Genomic DNA, 20903 nt, shown 5'->3' with positions numbered 1-20903 from the left:
ATGATCAACATCTTCTCAGTTTTGGAAAGAAATTTCACAGTTCCTGCTTTCAGTCAAAATGAGATTGACCTACTTAAGTAGACGACCTGTTAAAGTCACAGCCTGTCCCTGACTACAGCCTGATATAACATATTTCCATTGTGCCCTTTGAGGTGATGGTGTCCTTCGGGGTGCCCAGCATCCTAACGGTGCTGTGCTGGGAGCCCTGACCTCCAAGGGAAGGACCCTAAGCCAGGTGACACTCTGCTACCACTTTTCCGTCTATAAAGAGGTGACACACAAAGGACAAGATAGTCCGTGTCCAGCAGTCTGAAGAGGCTGCACCTGATACCTCCTCTATCTTCAGGGCGCTTGCTAGGTGATTGCAAGGCAAGTTTGCTGACTGGACCTCTCGCTGCCCCAGGAGACAGCTCTTTCAAACTGCTGCATGGAAAGGTACCCAGCTTTTCATGGTGGCTGCATCCAGACCTTCTATGTGAGGCCTGAGTGTCTCCAGGAAAGCACCATGATCACCAAGCATTGGAACTCATGTCCTCTTCTGGTGATAGAGCAAAACTATTCTAATCCTGGAAAATAAATGCTTTCAGTATTTTATGGGTACAGACCCTAAAGTTTGTAACAGACGAATCAACTACAAAAATTACTACAGTTGGAATAATTCATCTGTGTCTAATCATTAATGAACCTTACTGAATTCTTAAAGAACTCGGCACTTTTGGTTATTAGGACTCCATATTCTACACTTATTCAAAGGCTGTGGTTTGCCAATTAATACTCCTGTGCTGTCAAGCCAGAAATAATAGCCATTAGTTTCATCATATAATGTACTTTCATAAAGTCTTTATTGAAGCTGAATAATCTTGCAATAATATGATACTGTTGCATCCTTTCATGAAGTTTTGTGCATTACATACATCACTTTAATCTCATGTGGCTCATATTCCAAGCAGCATTTATCAGATTGTGAGATGATGCAGCCGAAAGACTTTCTTTCCAAATCAGTATTTAAGGAACAAAACTGCCACCAAATATGACTTTGGAGAGTTAGGGTTTCTGAAGGAAAATGTGAGGGACTGACGGCTGGATGCCATTTTATAAATGCTCTTTTTCTAATATTAAGCACTTACAGTGCAGGCCGGTATGGAAATTTAGCTTTTTATTTTTCAGGTTTCAGGTTGAGAAAAGAATTGCTAAGTTTCTTGGCAATACTTCAAGGGATTGGTGGAAGACAGTACACATTGCACTTTGATTTCTTTAAGCCTTCAACAACATGACAGGCTTAAAAAGACAAGTGCTACAAAGGATCCCTCTGGAGATCATCTCTTTAGTTACTGGTGTGTGAAAGAAGAGGTCAAGTTTATTCTTGTGGCTCTAAAACTGACTCTTTTACTAGAGGAAAAGGCAACATTAAAATTGTTCAACCATTTATAATGTAACCTTCTATTGTACTGCAGTTCAACAAAGGTCATTGAGATGCTGGTTTAAAGGAGCCCCATCTCCGTACCCAAACACTTGTGATTAGCTCACAAGCTGGTGTCCATCAGCTCACAGAAATGTAGAACAGACACAGTAATTCACTCTGTGTCCAAAAGGACTAACGTCTGAATGATGCATTCTTTTTAAGTTAATTTCTTCCAGTTTTTCATTATGCTTTAGGAAACACATCATAGTCATAGTTTTCTTCCTCATTTTACCTGACAGGCTGCAATATCAAAGAGCTAGAGGAGGTTTGGGTCTGACTTGCAAGCAAATGGTCGGCCCCTTTCCTCAGCGGTTCAACCAAGCCCTGCTCTGCTCTTTGGGCAAGCCAAGGATGATATTTTTGGGGATGATTCAAGCTGTCCTCATGTCTTGAGTTAATTTTACCAGTAATGCAAATGCAGCGGGGAGCTCAAAACTCATTGGATCCCCTTCCCATCAATGGCTAAAACTAGAAAACCTATTGAAAATCCCATCTCGTTTTCCTCAGTTGTGAACTGAGGTGCTCCACACTGACTTGGTGCAAAAAGGTTAATGCTCGCATGCCAGTTAATGTATCCTGGGTCAAAAATCTGCTTTGGTACTTTTTTGCATGGGCAGCAAAGACTGCTAAAACCATATCCTATATTCTTGAGAATGCAGATCTACTGCTTTATGGTGGGGTTTTCTGGGGCAGAATTTTCTTGTCCTTCTGAAAATGCAAAAGGAATTGCAATACTTACGGGCCTGAAGGCATCTTGTTTTATGCCCTTTCTACTCCATAGCTCTTGCATGAAATGTCATCAAATTTTGCTATTTGAATTTTAGCTTGCAATCGCTACTGGATTAGTCAATGTAGTTAAAGCATCCCAGTTAAGGGCTGTTTTATAATGACAACATATGACCAAGAGGTAGCACTTTAGTTATATGTCAATTAAATTTTGCAGTGATTGTAGGGTCACTGAGCCAGGTTTTCTTTTCAAAATGAAGCCCACACTAAAATAGCACAGGTAACATATTCATATTTTATATTCATAGTGTTTAATACAAAATTAGAAAAAATTAAAGAATTTGAATGGACTTCGAAATACAAGAAGCAAAAATGACACTGCCTACTGTTCTCCCTCCTGACACACCTTCGTGTTTTGGTTTACACTGGTATTTCACAGCAAATACCTTAGTAGTGACAAAGATGCAGATATTGTGTCAGAGGAATGACCTCTTACTTCTGTGTTCTGTTTCAGAAGGCAGGAGGAGTGCCTGACACCACAGGAGGCTTCAGAAGAAAGATAATAGTACTTACCTACCTAACAGTCTTGTCAGCATGGAGCTATCTCGTTTGATAGCACTACTGAATCCAGGATCAGCAGCTGCCCTGCCTTTGATTCTTACAGGTACAACTAAGTGAGCAAATGAACAAACAAACAAAAAGGGGAATTACATCTTTGACTTTTCTTTTTCCTCCCTCCTTGAATGACACAGTGTCAGAGGGTGATCTGGTTCTGTGACATTGCTGAGATTCCCTCATTTCTTGTTTTCAGGAGAAATAGGCATGCAAAAAAGGAGGTAAATGAGCAGATGTACAGAGAAAATTACTGGGCAGAAATCTCCCCCTTGGGCTACTAAACGTATTGTATATGAACTCTGCATAAAAGCTCTGTATCCCTTGGCTCTCTGATGGCAATTATGATCAACCTGCAAAAAGACTGCTCAGCAGCTGCATTTGCTCAGAGTTCCCAGAGGCAGCCATGAGTCAGTGGAAACAAATCCAGACTGTGATTTTTTTCCCCCCACAGAGGAACCCTCTGGAGACCACACATACACAGCTGCAATTGCAGTACAGCAGGATAGAAGATCATGGTTAATGAATGATCCAAGATTAACACCAGTCAATGTAGTGCCATTAAAAAAGGGATGCAAAACTATGTGTAGAATTTTCTCAAAAATATTGTCCGGAAGTCTCTATTTCCATAGAAATGTCCATTTTCCACCCCTTTTTCCCTGTATCCCAGACAAAACTGTGCTACAAATGTCTACACGTCTCCATAGTTAATTCCAATACCAAACACGATGATGGTAAAAGGAGCCTGACACAAAACATAACATAATATTTCCTGTAGATTGCACTACCACTACATCTAGACAGCAGCCACAGCAGTGACTGCAGTGCCCTGTCATAGGTGTAGTGCTAATTCGAACCAGGTTGAGTAGCAGCAGCAGGCTGGCAGGGCTTGTTTAGTCAGGTTATGTTGTGGTGTTTTCTTCTGAGTTTTAGGCTGCTATGGTTGGGCTTGGCACCATAATCAGGAGCTGGGTAGGCAAATGCCAGTGTGGGTCAAGATTGACATAGAAGCAATGCTGATTTAGGGCAAGTGAGATTCCGACCCCTAAGTCTCATTGTCTTGTCAAACTGGTACAAATGGAAATTAAGATATATTTTTCAAAATCAGCATGCACAGGAGAGGAACTGGAGTCACAGTGTCCAAGTCTCCCCACATTTGAACAAGACCTAAGCAAGCAGCCGAACCAGTTTCCAGTGGAAATGAAGTGTAGCATCAACTGCTGTTCTTCATAGCCCAGCCCTGGGATTCTCTGTCCAAGGACTGTGTTGCAGCTCCACCACCCACCATGTCCAGTTAAGGTTCACTCTCCTTTCTGATGTGTGTGCTCTCCTGCCATGAAGTAAATACAGACAGGCTCAGCTGAACTCAGCTGTTACTGGGGACTGGAAAAAACCAGTAGTGGTGCAGATGTCATAGATGTTGCCCTGGAGGTACCTACTTCAGGACACTAAGGACACCAGGGAATAAATTTGTAGTCCACATAGATGAGGGAGAAACATATGACATAAAAAAATCCATGGTGAGAGAAGTTCCACTGCATTGTGCTTTTCCAACGAGCATGACTCCAGAGGAGAATGAGAGTGCTGCTCATATGCCAACACGGAGGAAAAAAATATGTGCCAAATTACTTGGGCATGGGCTAGTCACCCTATGTTGCCAGAATATCCCATTCAGGACAGCAATACAGCAACAGCATGTGTCAGTGATGAGTACAGGTTTCAAGACACCACAAACTGTCCCACACCTGCTAGCGGCACCAGAGCTACATCACATAGGGTCCACAGTGTTGCTGGCCCGAGGAGTTCCTGCATGCCCTCTCCCTTATAACTCAAATCTGGATGCTAGCTTGCTACTCCAAGCCACAGTGCATCATATTTTTGTTGCATCTTTTGTTGGCTACCTTGTTTCATGGAGTTTCTACTGGGAAAAATTCCATCGGTTAGCTGGATAAGCTGCCCAACAGCAGTTCTGTGTCCACATGCTAATATTCCCAGGGAAACTGACTTCAGCCAAGACAACTAACTGTTATGAGGGCCTTTGGGAAGACAATGTAGGAATAAAATTAATAGTTTTTGGTACAGATAGACAATCACTGCTGGTAGCAAATGTGTCCCTTAACATGCTGCCTTTCCATTGGTCAGGTCTGCCCATATCTGAAATAAGGCTCTGTAGGCAAATTCAAATCAGTCAGAAGGACTCTCTCCTCTGAGCAGCTATGATTGCAGGGCCTGTAGGCAGACCTGAGACAATTTTCTTTTTTTTACTGCTGCAAGCAATTGAAGTGCTGGATGATAAGCTTCAGGACAGACTGGAAATCTTGTAGGATTCTGTATGAATAGACCACACCCCAAGCCTGGATAGTAGTGGCATTGTTACTAGCACTAGAATAGATGAGAAAGGTCTGTTTGTGCTATAGTCATGTGTCAATCTGACTGCAACAAAAACTTACCCTAAATCTGACTGTGCTCCAGATCACAAATGCATCTTTTCTTTCCTGGTTTTCTGGTGTCAGAGTCAGGAGAAATCAAGCTACTTGGACACTAAATTCTTTGAAGGATCCAGAAGAGTACAGTGTTTATAGTATATATGCTCATTAAGTACCCAGCAGCAATCTGGTTTAGTTGAGAACTGTAGATATTAAACAGCATCGTCCCTAAACAGCTGCTGAAGGGGAGGCTGGTATCCCAGCCCCCACATTGTGTCTGATGTCAGCTTCCATCTGGTTCACCCTCCTGCTGGATCTGCTGCTTTTGCAGTCTCAGCTGGGTAGTAGCCCGATTTCCATGGTAGGAACTGAGAGAGCCCCTCTGCAGTCTAGCTGGAAAATTCAGTCTGGAAATTCAGATGGATGGGTTGTATAAACTGCTGTCCTAATACTACTGCATTAGATAATTACTGCTAATGCATGTCTTCCTATAGCACAGTGACATCTACAGTCCATGTTTAAAATGAAGATAATATTTTACTAACGTCATACTGCTGTGCACTTCAGGTCAGTTCTGCTTAAAAAGAAATGCTGGCATTGTCTGTGATTTCTAAGTGCTGTATTGCAGGATGCTTCCAAAGCAGTGTGCTCAGGTTCTGGACTAGCAGGATGTGAGCCAGTCCAGCATAAAAGCTCTATGACTTGATACTGTCATCCTGAGTCGGTCTTGTGCTTACACCTCCCACAATAAATACACAAGGTCTCTATATGCCTCACTGAGGCAGGGCCTCCTTGTCTTCAGGAATGCACTGATACTGAGCTGTTGTTAGTGTCTGTAACATGTCTCAGGCGTTTGGCCATCTCTTCTACCCACTGCTCTTCAGATATTTCTATCTTGTAATGCTTGCATGTTGTTGGCTGAGGCAGATCAATCAGATATATTTTCCTGGGATACTTCGTCATCCCAAGAAAACTTTTTTCCTTGCGGTGCTCCTGGGAATGATAGCCCTTCTTTGCATATCTTCCTGTATCAACTTTTCCTCACCTCTTTCATCTCTCTAAATTTAACTTGTTGTTCTGTTTATTTAGCATTAACCCATCAGGCTGGGCTTTTTCCCCAAGTTCAGAGCCATCTGTCATGCTTTTTACTATATAAATATGTAGTCAGATCAAAATGTCATCTGTGTAAACACTGTACATTGAGCTGTTTAAAATATAAATACAGAGAAATCTTGTGGTTTTGGGTGAAATACCTGGAGCTGCACCAACTCATACCATGGTCTAAGACACAGACAGTGACTATACTGAAACAGTTGGATGTGGGAGGTCTTTGAAGACCTTTTGTATGGGTTTACTTTCCAGCTTTGTCCTATCAAATTGAGGACAGGAAAGTCAATATCTTCCTATCTGTCTTCCATAGCCTGGTTTCGCACAGGTCTCCAGTCTTAATGGCAGGGAAATAGAGGGCCCAGGAATTTCCACAGACTGCTTTTTCTATTTGAGATGCAGACAGTGTCTGCAAAGGAGGTGTTGACTGAAAACAAGTATGATTTATTATTTTCTTAACCTACCTGTTGAACCCATGCTTATGATTCATGCATGGAAAAAATATGGACATTTATCATTTTCCACAGCATTGCTGCCTTTGTTGAATGCTGAAAATGTTCTTTTTTTGAGTGTTTGATCAGGCCTAGTTCCAGTAATTGATTAGGCAGAATGTAAGTGCTTGTGTCCAAACGTGTGATGACTCTTCTCAGCTGCTGCCTGACTTATTGGGTTGAGTAATTTCCAACAGGATCTCATGTTTTGTCTGAAGAGACTTGAATAATACCTTTGCACATTTCTGAATCATCTTCCTGAATGTTCTGAATAATTTGACATCGAAGTCAAATCTAAGCTCAAGTGGGATCCAGAAAACACTCCTCTGCCTCTGTTTTAACATGCTCAGTTATCAAAATGCATCAAAAGAAATTGCTAAGAACTGAATCAATGCTCCATGAAGTTGTAGATGACTTCTTTAAAAATGATGATCAAGCCACTTCTGCTACACGCTCTAATTAGCCTAGATGTCCACAGAAAGTAGGTGGAAGATACTGCAGGCTTTCTGGGCTACCTGAGGAATTTATCTTAGCTATAAAGGAGAGTACTCGTGGGCCTTATTATCTGATCAGGAAAGGAGTTGCCTTTGGATGGCAATTCACTTAAGAGTTTAAATCTGCCTTCTCTTTTCCTCCACACCATGATATCCCAAAGCAAGAATCTCTACAGCTTGCCTTGTAGCTCCAGGTTCAGGGGCAACATCTTGGAGACATAAAAAATCTTTTCCATATCTATTCTAGCAAGAGCTTTGCTGCCCTCTACAAGACATTGCAAACTCCTTCTTGGCCTGGTTAGTCCCTTCCTCTTTTCCAGCTCTTGCCTTTGGCAGAAATGAGACCTTCTGATCCATTCTAAGCCAATTATGAGGTGCTTTCTTATTCTATGGCATTCCAATGATTCACACTTCCTAAGATCAGAATGTTTCACTGATCTTTCAATGTTAAAATGACTGGTCCTTGTGCTATGCTGCCTTGAACATGTAAAATGAATTGATGGTTCATTTGCTTTCAGTGCATTGAAACATTTCTCTGCTCTTTCTGCTTTCAACTCTTATTCATTAGCCTCGTATCTTAGTGAGACTTCAGAAGTCTTATTTTTGCCATCTTCTTTTCCATGTTCTGCATTTTGAAATTACATCTACCATCTCTTGAAAAGCTGATAATTCATTCCAATTCTTGCACCATCTTCCAACATCTCTTTGTCTTGACCTGCAGTGTTTATCATGGAACATCTGCTATTGTGGACTGCGATTTTGAGATTGAGGTTCTCTCTCTCTCTCTTTTTTTTTTATTTCTTTTTCCTTGGGCCTACTTTTCTTGGATGGCAAATAAGAAATCTTTTGTATGTCCACATGTTAGTTTTTTAGAGCCTAAGGATTTTATCACTGGAACTTAGTCTCCATCCAAATGACGAAGTTGGCTCTTTCATCTTGATGCAGTCCAAAAGTGTGATTTCTTCTTTTTTATTTTTGTGTTAGAGCTTTACATAAATAAATGCTTTGCTCTCTTGTAGGAGACACAGCTTCTCTTGCTGCCTTCTGCCACCACATTCCCACACAGGACAGTGGGGCCACATCTTCACTGCTGCCCTCAGACTCCTGGCACTGTGCAACTCCACCATGGGCGTTTTTCCTCACCACCCCTGTACAGTTCCTCCTCCCCAGCTGCCAGGGCTGCTGCTGCTGAAGCAGATGTTGAACGGCCTCTCCTGGTTTTCTGTGTTTTCACTTCTCTTCTGTCTATAAATGTTATCTGTATAAATGTTATCTGGGCCAATGCAAATTATGGCACTAATAATTTTGAACACTGCTAACAATTTCACTGTGTTGTTCTCTTACTTTAAGAGATTAATCACTGAGAAAAAAAATGTAGAATACGTCAAGAAGCTTTTAGAGACCTGATATCTGAGGAGTTTCATTACCTCCTAGAGCATTAAAACAAGGCTCCCCCTTGAAAAGGGTTAGAGTGTTGTTGGGTTTTTTTACAAATTTTCTTCAAATACTTTTGTTTTACTTTATCACCTGAAACAGCTGTGCCCCATTGGTAACATCATAAACCGCCACTGTACAACTATCTTTATGATTGCTCAGAAGGGCATTGAGAATGCCTCTAGCATGACTTAAGGCATATGGAAATAGTGTAAAAGTTGTAAGCAATAGTGCTTATATTTTTATAATCACTATAATAAAGACAAAACATGGTGGATAGGGGAAAAAGTAAATTTAATCACAAGAAATATTTACAGAGCTGTATCACTGGACTGCGTCTACAAGATTGTTATACAGCGCAATGGATCTTAAATACTTCCAAGAAATCACCTTGTCCAGTCTTTCTAACTATCTGAGTAGTTAAGAATCTGGAGGGAGATGGTTTGAGGACATGCATTCATAAAAATCAACACATTACAGTAATTTCAGTAATTTCAAAGCCCCAAGAAGACTCATCAAATGCTCTGGCAATTGGTTTGCTTAACTAAAAAACATACCACAATGAAAGACACAATAAAATAAAGCAGAATGGAGGAAAAGTTTGAATCATCTTCTGTAAAAGAGATGAAATACTAAAGCCAAGAAGCCAGAAGTCTCCTTAAGCAGTGTAAAAATGTTGCTGGAATCAAGGACCTAACAATCCTGAAGGCTGTACTCATGCCCCCCACATTAATTCTCGTGACTGCTTACCAGATTTGGGGTTGGGTGTAATCTGAACCTTAGACGATAAAATTAGAAAATCCCTGGGGCCACAGGCCTCTGAAGAGTGTGTGCATCACCCATAGCATGGAGTTATTAAAAATTTAGTAGAGCAACCTGCACTCCTCTCTCTGTGGACCTAGCTGTGCAAAACCTCACTGAGGTTAACGTGTGCCGTTTACCTTAGGAGAGAAATTGTCCTACTGTCTCTGTGATTTTTTTATGCTTCGGTTTAAGGATTTGGCAGTAGGTCTTAGATTAGGAAAGTTAACTTCTTATTGCCAGTGGCATCAGAATGAAACTTGTTACTAAGCTTTGTGTGTTTTCTTCTCTATTGCCCTTCTGGAACAAGTAACCTGACAAATGGAGAGAAGGTAAACTTAAAGACTACTTCAGACTGACTGGAGAGGTCAGAAGTCTCTGGTTTTATCCAAATGAAATATGATGATCCGATGTTGTTCTACAAAATTTTCCATGACAAAATAACAGCAATCATGGTGTTTTTTTTCCCAGAATTTGCTTTATCTGCTGTCCTAAACTGGATACAGACTAGTTTATGTTTACTTCATTGTAGATCTTTTTTATATAATTTTTTTTTCTTCCTACTCTGTCCCATGAGTTCATGAACTTGTCTGTTTAAAGATTCCCACTGGAATGCTGAAAAACGTCATTGTTTTCTTTGGGCAACCGTAACATAATGGGAGTCTGGGTGTCTGGGTTGTTAGATAACATACATTTTAACCATCAAGCTTTTGTCTGTAAATGACAATTTACTGTTAGAAGATCTACTGACTTTGCATCCTAACAAGCCAATATGAGCAAGAAGTTCACTACTTTGTTCTCTGTGAGACTGATATAGGACTGAAAAATGATTTTTGCCTTTGTTTTATTATTCTGTTCACACTATTCTTTTAAAATACGGGTTTTCGTTGAACATAATTTATCTTCTGGAGTTAGAGAATATCTAAATATTATGAAATGTTTTGAAAGCAGAAAAATAATCTGAATTTGTTTTTATTTTCCTTTGTTCTTTTAACCGATGTACCTTGAAAACTAAGTATTACTTCTTTTTGAGTAGTTCAAAAGATCCCTGAAATCTGAAAACAGGCATAAGTTGAATTTCAGAAACAAGACATTCTATAAAACTTTAATAAAGCTTTTTGGTGTTCATAAATAAATATTTAATGGAATAGAAATATTTGAAAAAGTACTGAGTTTTTAATTTGCCACATTTCAAATGTTTCAAAAGTATAAGCAAATTTTTAGCTAGTTCTTAATTAAGGCTAAGTCTGCAGTTTACTTTTGGCTTTCAACTAAAACAAAAGATTGATACGCATCATTGCCAGTCTAATCTGCAAAGTTAAAAGAGATTCCAGATGAAAGATATACAAATTCATAAATAATTTTAAATAAAGAAATCAAATTAATTGTCTCTTATGATTACTTAAGGTAAGGTGGTGTGTGTTGTCATATTCCATTTTAGACTTAAATTTTGCATTGACACAAATCTCTAATTGGGAACAAAATATGTATAAAAACCAAGTAATCAAACATTTTACAAGTCGTGGCAATTGCAAAGAAGGAGAAATTAGCAAGAAATTTGTTCAAAAGATCTTATGCAAACATGACTAATCACTAATTAATGATTAGAAAAATTTATTAATAAAGATGACATATGAAGAATGTAAAGCAGAAGTTATACAAGACAAAGTTAAGACAATTTCCATTGTGATTTCTGACGCAATCTATGATTTTTGTCTCTCTTTCTCATCGTGTTGGTGCTCTGGAATTTCATCATCCTCTTTGGTGGACATGGCCTGTGAAACACCAGCGTTGATTTCCAGCTTTAATCTTTGCAGCAATAACAAGACAAGGAGGCTCCATTTCCCTTGGAAGTGTCATTAGACTTTGCCCTCTTCAGAACTAGAGACTGTGTATAATATATGTAAATATCTCTAAAAAGTGCTCAGTATTTTGTGTTTTAGGTCTCATAATCCAATGTATTTAGTTTCCTCACTAATTAAAATCACAAATACAAAGTAATAGGTTTCTTTTTGCGTAAACAACAGGAAAAGTTTTGACAGGTCAAATGAAGCAGCTGTTGAACCATATTCAGTCAGTTGGCTGACATCTTAGTCTTACACACCCAGTAAAACCTTAAAGATTTAGCTGTTGTGTAAGAGATTTTATGTGCAGTTTTTCAGAGCATGTCCATACTTGTTCTAGGCTAACATTTGAACCACAGGTTGAAGTGTTTTGTTGTTGGGTGTCATGGATTAACACCAAACAAATTTAACCAGAATACTTTGCCAAACAATTATTTACCTCGAGTCATGTTGCTGAAAATTTTGCTTCAGAGATTCTGTAAAGACTTTTGAATATTATGGTTATGATACCACGACTCTCTTATTCCTTGCTTTTGTGAAATGAGACAGCAAAGTTGCTCATCATCCTTGGTTATTATCCAAAACTGCCACAGTTTTTTAGGGCAAAAGTGCAAAATTCTGAGAGCAAATGGCTATTAGTATTAACAGTATATTTGGCACCAGCTGTGAAACCTGTCTTGACTTTGATTTTCTCCTGATCAGTTCAGAAAAAAGGTAATACAGAACTAAAATTGTAGGGCACTTTTGAAACCATAGATGCTTACAGAACACTTCCAAAACTTCCCTATCTGAACAAGTATTTTAAACACATTTAGGTATCAATTAAGTCTAGCAGGAGTGAAGATGCTTTAGAACAGAAAACCTTAAACTCTTCCAAAAATGTTTTAGCAGAAGGAGTGAAATTTGACACAAATTTGGCCAAATTTGGAATATTCTTTTACCAGCAAAAATGGTAGCATGATGGATTTTCTTTCTAATAGTTGGGTGGTAAAATGAAAGTAGACATTCTGAAACACAAAAACAGAGAAGTATAGATTTGCCTCTGGATGAATTTCTTTGCTAAGGTTGGGCACTTTATCAGTAAATTCAAGATGTCCTGCAAAAAAATGCTGAGTAAGAGGTAAATGGCAAAAATACACTTTCTTCTTGGGAGTTCAGTGGAGATTTTAGTTTTAAATCTGTGCTTTTTAGCACAGATGGCATTCTGAAAATGAATGCCATCCAGATGAAGATCTTGATTTGCATTGGTGGACTTCATTTTGAGCTGGAGCTCTGAAGCAATGTTTAAACAGCAGGTATGACACAAGTTGAAAACACCTGTGAAAACAGAGATGAATTGATGTCTTGTTGATGCATGATCCAGCCTAATGACTTAGTTTCACACAAGAATATTCTATGAATGGACAGTTTTAGAAACCTTAGCTAACACAAAGTTTTCTTCTTGAAGGCTCACTGAGATAGGTGTGACTACTTAAGGCCATTTAGTGTAAATAAAAGTATCAGAGTTGGCAATAACTGTATTTGGTTCAGTCAGGGTGGTTAAAGTAGGAAGTTGTTTTTTTTGTTAACTGAAGTTAGGGTTTTCAAGAGCACAATTACTAAAGAAAAGATAGCTGGAGTCCCCTTACCTTTTATTTTTGACAGTAAGGCTTATGTGTTAGATTTAGATAATTTAACCATGAAGCTGAGCTTTTCCATTTAAATTTTAATAACAAGCCCTCTTTTCCATCAAGTATTTTCAACTGCCCTTCTTCCCTTCCCTTTCCTTTCCAAACAGCTATTTCTGCTCTGGTGTGCCAAAGGGACAAGTATGAGCAAAGGCAAAATATTGTAAGAAATCATGACTCACATGGACTGAGAATTAGCATTTGAATTATTTTCCTGTTCACATGGTTGGTGAGTGAGGAATGTAAGGAACCTTTACTAGGGTTAAACATTTCGTTTGTCACTCTAATGTGAACATTCCTTAAATCTAAGTAATGAGTCAGTCCATCTCTGCTTGTCTATTCTCTCATTTGAGCCTAATTGGAGTGTAAGATGACTCAGAAGCAACTCTGGTTTCAGAGAATTCATATGAGTTAATTGCAAGGCGGTAGAACTTAGTACACACAGTTGGGCAAGAAAGGTGTGCCTGCGCTGGTGGTAATACAGATGGGAAGTATGAAATCAGATAGCTACGTCCTGCATCTTGAATTGGTTGAGTTGCTATACCCTTAATTTTACTGGAAGCATCATCACGTAACATTTGGAGGAAGAAATGGCTGCAGATGCTTACTGAGAGGCACTGCCTAGTTGTCTTCATTCAGGCACTGCTGAACCAATGAAAAGAGATCATCTTGGCCCTACCTTGTCCTCTGCCTGGTTCCCTGTTTGGAGAAAGGTAAAGCTGAGGACCACACAAGAGCATAGTAGCCATACAGCCTTTGCACTGATCACCACGATGCCAGAGCACTTGGAGTCACTAGGAAGAGTAGAACCACATGCTAACAAAGCTTGTTCATTGGTGGTTCTAGCCTGCTGGGTCATTGGTTTAAATTATAGAAACAATGGTCTCTGCTGACTTGATTCCCTCATAGCCTTAATGTCTTATTATCAGTGTCAACAAGCTCCTTGAATACCAGTTCTTACAACTGATTTTTGCAATATTCTTTCTTGCTTCACAAACTCTGTGCTTTTTTTTGATGCCTCTTCTATCTTGTTTATTAAGATTGCTGCCAAATTAATCTCTCCTGTCCTGACAATGCTGATGACAGACTGAAGAAGTAAGATTTTAAACTACCACAGTGAAAACTCTTTGATAAGCAAGTCAAGCAACGAGAAAGCATTCATGCGTGAGGAGAAAGTCAGCAAGAAATTTCAAGACACAGTAGCCTTCAGTTCTAGAAAATGAGAAAATGCTTAAGTTGCCAATCAGAAACATGAATGGAGGAGAGATGGGACATAGCATTCTTGTTCCTGCTTCCGTGAGCTTTTGTGTTTTATATTTCATGTAGAAGTCCAACCCATTAGGAATTAGCACATGGCCAAAATAAGATTTGATTCACTACACAGTGAAAATTATTTTCCTGTTTTCAGTAGTGATGTACTAAACTTATCATTTAGGAGCAAAATATGGATTTTGGGTCTGTCTGGGTTTTATTGAGGGGCGGGGAGCTGGTGTGATCAATAGCGCTTTCTTGCTGGATGGCATGCTACAACACCTACTCTTTCTTCTGTTATTATTTACTGTTTGCATTTTGGTCAGTGGTGTAATATTGTAGTACCGTATGAAGCACAAAGCTCTTCAGGGATACCCATGGTAACTCACTGGCTGAAAGCAAAAAGGTGTGTATTTTCTGTCTGATTTGAAGTGAATCAGCATTTTCTATATGAAATCCATTTTGCCTGCTGTATCCTACAAAGCATTTGGAGAGATGATTAAAAGCAGAGCAGAACCTTGTCCCCATAAAATAGCCAAATCTTCTTCCTCAAATCATTTTCATGACATATTGTGAAACGCACCTGGTGAACCCACAAGCAAAAAACAGGAAGAAGAATTGTTGTTCTGGCCTAGGAGACACTTACTGCTTTTTGAAAGATCCAATAAGGTAAGCACCATGTTTTTTTTCTAGGACTATGACCTTAGCTCTAAAATCCCACTGGGGGAAGAGGTGTCAGAAAATTTCCAGAATAATGGTGGTACTTCTTCTGAAATGGTGGATCAAACCATTAATGTGGTGAGAAATAGATGAATAAATTCTCATTTGTATTTACTTAACTCAGCATTTTTCCCAATCAGATTTTTATCCACATCTTCTGGCAAACATATATCAGCTGCTTCTGTAGTACCTCTGATCTCATCCTGGATGATATACAGCAACTTCTTACTTCTCCATGATTGAAATGTAAAACTTTATGTTTAAAATCCATGCCTTGTAATGGCAGCATGGAATGGTCTACCAAACTGTCAGCAGGACCTACAGGAGTTAACACAGTACTAAGGAAAATCATCAATCACAGTATTTATTTCAAGTGTAATCAGATTTTTCTCCCCTTTCCTGAAGTGGAGCTTCCTCAATATCTTGGGAGAATGCCCAAGCCCCAAAGGAATCTGTAGAAAAAATGAGAACTGGGTCAATTTCCCTCTTCAAACTAATTTTAATGCATTAAGCACTCTTCCACTGTGAGAGGGACCTTGAAGTCAAAACAACAGACATCTTTCATTCGAATGACACCAAAAATATCACGCCAAAGTGATTACGGAACTTGATCACCACAAGTCACATCCTTTATAGATGGCATGAATAACCACATTAAACAGGAATATTTTTTCCAGACTTATCTCTTTCCAGCCTTCCTGACTTCTTAAAAATCTTATTAAACACTCAATTTAATTTGGCTAATTGCTGCCCCAAAACAGTAAAGAATGTCTGTTACACATAAAAAAGAACATATTAACTTCTGTCTTTGTTTCCCTTTTCCTACTCTGACTTTTCTAGCTTCCTAACTGACAAAAGATCCTTCATTTTGAATTCTATTGTAATTCTCAACAAAAGGACTTGAAATACATATTATTTTATTCCACATGGAAAACAACTTTACTCTCCCAGTTTCAAAATTTACTCACCATTTCTTTTATATTATAATAGGAAAGCACATCATGTAGTAGCACAGTGGTCTATCATGTCTTGAAGAGTCCCTTAGTCTTAATTCTATGTCTAAGTTAGCTTTGATATCAGGTCATCTTTAACAGTAAAACAATATAAGCAAATAAGGAAGCTGTTATTTTTGGGGTTTTTTTTCTATTTAAATGACTAAAATTATAGTAATGGAGTTTATATGGACTGAAAATGTGGGTTAAGCAACTGTTACTTTTTCTAATCTTTCCATGTCTTTTGAACTTCAATACCTTCTGAGACATTCTTATGCCACTTAACAAACAAATGACACAAAAAAGTAGTTTATGCTAATGGAGAACCATTAGAAAACCTGTTGCTTTAAAAAAACCACCCCCCCCCAAAAAAAGCAGCAAAGTGCCAACTTTTTTCTTTTCGTGTATTTATAAGACAGATCTGGTTTCCTACCCAAAAAAAAAAATAAATAAATAAAAAGAAAGAGGTGTTTAAAAAACTTCATTTGTTGAGTGCTACACTTCACTGATGCATTGGTTGTTATGCTAGTGTTACATGCTGAGCACCAGAACAGCAGCCTCATGCGAGGGGATCGCATAGGGGCATAGAGGTGGTTTTAGGGCCCTTCTGATGTTTTCCTTTCCTGCCGCTGTCATTATTGTGCACACAATGGAGTACGCGATCAGGGAAAGGGCTTATTGCTGGGACACATCATCGTTACAACGGTGCATTTTAGGCCTTTTGGTACACCTTATTACCCTCAGGTTTCTGAGAGTTTCCATCCCCAAACAAAAAATGCAACAAGGTCAAGTAAATTCAATGCAGATACTTACTAGTCCGTTCTGTATGTAAATTCAAACAGGAATGGGTGATGGACTGAACTCAATTTCCACTATATGGAGGTGGGCAGTGAAAATGTGCAAACTTCAGATGATCCTAACTAGAAATGGTTAATCTCCACTTACTTTCTTTTACCTGGGACTGCACATCTTACTCAGCAGATCCAGGCTGATGTTGATTATTTATCTAAAGCTTTTTATCTAATTCCACTGGCATACTCATTCAAGACCTGAAGTGTGATTATGGTCTGATTCTCCATAAATGATGGCAGCGCCCTGCTCTCACTTTTGGGTGCTAGGGCGTTATAATCTCAGAGTTTGTCTGAAGTGAAGGTGCTGTGTAATTCTACAATACAAACAGATTTAACTTGAGCAAAGATTTACAAAAAAAAGGAATCTTGTGTAGTGGCTGCATAATTATGAAAATGCTTTGTCTGGAGAAAAAACAAGAGAAGCTTAAATCTGAATCCTGTCCAAGGATTGTCTTTGTAAAAGAGCTGAATGAATCCTATGGTGGAGATAAAAATACAGATAGAGAGAAAACAAGTAATTGTTCATGCTAGAATGGAAAGATAAGGATCTATTTAGGTGCTTGTGTGGGCAGCTACAATTTGGCAGCTGCACTGGTGATGTTTACAGCACGGGGAGTCTACGCAGAAGCACTGTAGCCCTTCTTCCCATGGCCTCAGTTCTTGTTCTGCTGTCTTTGAGGTCCTAATGACTCTTTCACACTTCTTTAGCCTATCAGGATTGATGCAACACCTGCCATATTGTATGTCAATGGTGACCACACATAAACATACGACTAGTAGCAAAAGTGAACAAAACTGGGAGAAATTTTGTATTTTCTAGCGAGGCTTGGGTTGTAAATAAGGCTCAGTATAAAACAGGAAAATAACTGCTTTAACTAATTTCTTAGTCAGTGGTATCTAACGACATTCAAAGTTGATACCTACTCATTTTTTGCTGTACTTTCTGGATTTTCATTGTTCCATTATTGAAGATCATCACAATTACATTTTTACTCTTTTGAAAAAAAAAATTCTTTTTCTTTCTTGATAGTGAAAAAATCTTAAAAAATATATAAAAGACTGTAAACTTTTTTCATTGATATTTTCAGTGGTAAGTTTTGACTTTGTTGAAAAACTGTGCTGTTGACAAAGATACTAACACTAAATATCTAACTAGGCACACCAAATTTTAATTATTATTAGTGAGCATTGAAAATAATAACGGTGAATAAGAAATAGCCTGGTGGAGAGGAGTCACTTTGCTTTTTTACAGATAGTTTTTGATGAACACATTTTCCATATAAATCTCTCTTTGGAAGCCCTGGTATAGATGAAGCTACTGCTTTCATGTGAGCAGACAGAGATAGTTGTGGTTTTGGCTTCTCCTTGCTCCAAGGCAGAGAGGCAGCTTTGGCACTGAAACAAGGAGCTGCTAGAACAAGTTGAGGGCTCTGACCTTGAAGCCAGACAAGGAGACGACACAGAGCCCATCCGAATTGGCATCTGCTCAAATCCAGAGTCCGGTGTGTTTGCACATGGACAGTGTAGCAACAATCAAAAAGATGGAGAGCCACCACAGATATATAAGGGTCATGTGATGTATTAAAGTAGATGTCAGTATCTGTGTTTAAAAATCCACTCACAATCAAATAAGTGTTTCTTTCCTCAGGTAGTAAGAGTTCCCATGCTCTATTTCAAAGCATATATTTTAGCTGTGAAGTTCAGTATTTTGGCAACACAAGCAAATTTACAACCTAATGCTGATCTGTTAGAAGGTTTGGAAGAATTTTAAAGAATAATTTTACTGTTTCTGTTGTAGTCATATCAAATGGTTATTAGATTTTGAAGGAAAGCCAGAGAGAATGGTGATGCTGCATTTTAAACAAGGCTATAAACTTTCAGTGCTCCCTGGTATGGCTTACACAACCAGGACCTATAGGAAAGGGTTTTTAATCTTTTTGGCCAGAAGTACAACACATCATTGGAGAAGATGAAGTTTGTGTCCTTAAGGTTATTACATGTGATAATGACATTTATTTTATGATCTTGATGCAAATTTCCTAAGTGATAAACCGACTGAAAGGTTTTTTTTATGTAAACAGCTTGAGGTGAAGCTGTGGTGCTGTGGAACTCTCTCCTTCCACACTGTTTTGAAGTATAAAGAAAAACAAAAATTAATCATGAAAGGGACCTAGGAATTTATGTTAGAACCCCATTTACTCCAGGAAGTGTTAGGAAAGTTAGAACATGATATTATCTTGCCTATAGAAAAGATGAAGTGAAAGACAAGAAAAGGCCTCATATGAACCTTATGTGAAGATTTACTGTTATCAGCCAGGATTAACTGGAATGAACTTTCTTGTTGTACTGTCAAGGCCAAATTTATCCCATGGTCACCATTTTCTAGCCGTGATGTTGTTTATGCATCGTGTTACATATAAAATCTGAAGTTCAATGCCGTTTACTGTCACAGTAAAGCTTTTGTAGATATGGAAAACAAAAGATACCTCAACGCCATGTTCCCAGCCTTGTTGACATAAAAATGTGTATCCTAAAGTATTGTGTAGAAATTCTACAAACACCACTGTCTTTTAAGGCTTTCTATAATACAGCTTTGGGTGAAGATTTATCATTTTCACAGAAAGACAGAAGCTAAAGTTGCACTGCTATATCAAATTCTGTAAGAACATTAAATAGATAAATTGGGCAGCCAGATGCACTGTGGAAGCTCAACTGCACCACAGACTGATTTGTATTTCTTTCAAAGTTTCCAGCTTTTAATCCAAGTGCTGTTGATGCAAGTTTGTTCTTCTGAGAAAGCATTCATGAGAAATGAAGGTACTTTAGCTAATTTATTTAATCTCCAGCTGGTTTATTGTCTTTTTAACTACAGTGGTGAGAAATACACAATGTTCACCAGAACACTTCCAAAATGGTTTGGCCTTCTGGAAATGCAAGAAGAGGCCCCCTGTGCTTCACCATAGTGGACACCATTTCTTTAGTGGTGGAAGATGTAGGGAAGAAGTTACTATTCATACTGGTTCTGCTCACAGCTGTGAGTGATGGCTCACTCCACTGTTCTTTTGCCTTAGGCAGCATCTGAGTTTAGGAATGTAAAGGTCTGGGGCTCTCATTTGGTAGAAACAATGTTGATAAATTAAGCAAAGACAACTCCTGTTTCAAAGACTTATTCCCACAGAGCTGAGAAACCACCTTCAGCCTCATGAAGCCAATATCCTTACCCTTCATCCATGTTCTGGGAAAGCCCAATTTAAAGACCAGAAGGGACTGTATTTTAGACATTTTGACTTAGTAGAACTTGACTCCTCTCTAGAAGTCTATCTCCTTCTGTTGGCTTTGGAAGGAGTTTCCTTTGGAGCCAAAATTAACCACAGAGAATGCCTTTGTTCATATCCAGTCTGGTGGACAAAACAGTCAGTTTGCAGAAAGGTAGGGCATAAGAAATGCTTCAGATGGAACATGCCATCCCATGCCCCAGGCATACCACAGCATGGGAAACACCCCTCAGATTTCACTCCGATACCTGATAGTCATCATGGCACAAACCCATAGAATCACAGAATGTTTTGGGTTTGAAGGGACCTTAAAGATCATCTAGTTCCGATCCCCCTACCATGGGATGGTACACCTTCCACTAGATCAGGTTGCTCAAAACCTCATCCAGCCTGGCTCTGAACACCTCCAGCACACATCCATGACTTCTTTGGGCAATCTATTCTAGTGCCTCACCACCCTCACATTAAAAAAAAAAAAATATTTCTAATGTCTAATCTATTTATACTCTTTCAGCTTAAAACCATTACCCCTCAGCCTGTCACTACGCTCCCTGATAGAAAGTCCCTTCCTATCTTTCCTGTAGCCCCCTTTGTGTACTAGACTTCCATGAGGTCTCCATAGAACCTTCTCTTTTGTAGGCTGAACAAGCCCAACTCAGTCTGTCCTGATATGGGAGGTGCTCCAGCCCTCTGATCATCTTTGTGCCCCCTCTTCAACAGACCCAGGTCTTCCCTGTGATGAGAAATGAA

The 20903-nt window shown here is 38.9% G+C and overlaps 1 long non-coding RNA gene across 2 annotated transcripts in view; it reads left to right on the top strand.

Moving 5' to 3' along the window:
• LOC128854067 (uncharacterized) overlaps nt 1-11323 on the top strand; it is a 32100-nt gene extending 20777 nt beyond the window's left edge. Inside the window, exons 2-3 of one of the 2 annotated variants that reach the window (XR_008452962.1) lie at nt 2706-2852; nt 8338-11323. This is a non-coding gene — a long non-coding RNA (uncharacterized LOC128854067). Of the gene's footprint in view, nt 1-2702; nt 2853-8337 lie in introns of both variants that reach the window. The other variant, XR_008452961.1, reaches the window with a different exon arrangement.
• The last annotated feature ends 9580 nt before the right edge of the window (nt 11324-20903 follow it).

The sequence above is a fragment of the Cuculus canorus genome, chromosome 1 (assembly GCF_017976375.1).
Source record: "Cuculus canorus isolate bCucCan1 chromosome 1, bCucCan1.pri, whole genome shotgun sequence".
Classification (NCBI taxonomy): Eukaryota; Metazoa; Chordata; class Aves; order Cuculiformes; family Cuculidae; genus Cuculus; species Cuculus canorus.
Note: the sequence above shows the minus strand (reverse complement) of the source record. Positions and strands in the feature narration are given on the sequence as shown.